Raw genomic sequence first — 1,747 nt, 5'->3', positions numbered from 1 at the left:
GATTCGTAGGTGCGTGTCGCCCGGGTGAGGCCTCGCCGGCACACGCGTCGACCGGCGCGAGCGTCGCGTCCGCGTCGGCGCACACGCGCCGGCGCCTGGCGGCCCGGCCTCGGCGCCGCACCGCCCCACCGCGGCTATAAAATGGCGGCGCCGGCGCCTCCATGCTTGTCACCAAGCAAACAACCGTCACCTTCGTTTCCAGCAAGTCGATCTCCAGTGAACCCATCCAGGTAGCTAGTAATTAACTGCTGCAGATCGAAAACCTTTGTTCAGCGCGGCGATGGCGTCCGGGCAGGAGAGCAGGAAGGAGCTGGACCGCAAGGCCCGCGAGGGCGAGACCGTCTCCCCGGCGGCACCGGCGGCAAGAGCCTCGAGGCGCAGGAGCACCTTGCCGAAGGTACGCAGCAGCCACCAACGAACAGTCGCCGGTCGTCGTCGTTCATCACACGTCTTGGCTTGGGCAGCCAAATTAGGTGATTATATATAATATAATGTTGATTGCCTCGTGTATATATGTATGTCCGTGCAGGGCGCAGCCGCGGCGGGCAGACGCGGAGGGAGCAGCTGGGGCAGGAGGGGTACAGCGAGATGGGGAGGAAGGGCGGCCTGAGCACCAACGAGGAGTCCGGCGGCGAGCGCGCCGCCAGGGAGGGCGTCGACATCGACATCGACGAGAAGTTCCTAGCTGTGTTTAGTTCTAAAATTTCTCTCTCCAAACTTCACTATTCATCTATCACATTAAATTTTTTACCTCATGCATAGAGTATTAAATATAGGTAAATAAAAAATTAATTGCATAGTTTTGATGTACACGACGAGACGAATTTTTTGAGCCTAGTTAGATCACAGTAGGACAACAATTACTACAAATAAATAAAAAGTGTTATAGTGTCCAATATGACTTTTTTTACCACCATTTTACGAATCCCTAGACACAAGCTACTATGTAGTAGTAATGCAGTGTAGCAGCAGTAGCAGCTGGTCTTGGACCATAGCTAGCTAGTTTGTCGTAGCTTTATTAGGCTTTTTGCAAAGGTGTGTTTTGAATAATGGCCTTGTTTGGTTTTGCAATAATTCTAGCGTGCATGCTTCCCAAAAAGAGAATCTCACATGCATGGTGTACTAAATAAAGTCTATTTGCAAAATCTTTTTAGGGATGTGTGTAACTTTTCGCGACGAATCTAATGACGGTAATTAATCGATGATTTGCTACAGCGATGCTACAGTACCATCTTCTAATCGCACGGTTAAAGGTCTCATTAGATTCTTTAGGGTCACTAGCGCGGGGTTCTGAAGTTGATTTTGTAAACTGGGTTTGTTTGACACTGTAATTAGCGGTCAAAGTAACACTGGGACAAAAAAAACCAAACAAGGCCAATGTAGTAGTGCGTGCATGACGGCAGTCTGCATGCGTGTAGTAGGGCGATCGATCATAGATACTATCTTGCATGCATGGACTATGCAGTGTGTGTATGGTCGTCGTGTATGCTTCCAGCTGGGTTTAGCGAGTAGTTGCTGATCTATCGGTATGCCGTCGAAGCAGTGGCAGGCTTAGCTTTGCTCTCTCCATCAGTAGAGCTTTGAGTTGTTGCCTTGCCGTCCCTTGCTGGTGCATATGCGTGCATCAAATGCCAGCTGGTGCCTCTTAGCTCTCAAGGAAGTACCAAACCAGTGTTGTGCACTACTAGAGAAAGAGCTTTAAGTACCGATTGAAAACGAGCTTCAGTCCCGGTTCTCCAACCGGTGC

General features: G+C 50.4%; 1 pseudogene; it reads left to right on the top strand.

The window, feature by feature from the left end:
• The first annotated feature begins 203 nt into the window (after nt 1-203).
• On the top strand, nt 204-1,239 carry LOC120667759 (annotated as a pseudogene).
• Nucleotides 1,240-1,747: the final 508 nt, after the last annotated feature.

Source organism: Panicum virgatum, chromosome 3N (genome assembly GCF_016808335.1).
Source record: "Panicum virgatum strain AP13 chromosome 3N, P.virgatum_v5, whole genome shotgun sequence".
NCBI lineage: Eukaryota > Viridiplantae > Streptophyta > Magnoliopsida > Poales > Poaceae > Panicum > Panicum virgatum.
The sequence above is the reverse complement of the archived record's forward strand: the minus strand, read 5'-3'. Positions and strand labels throughout refer to the sequence as shown.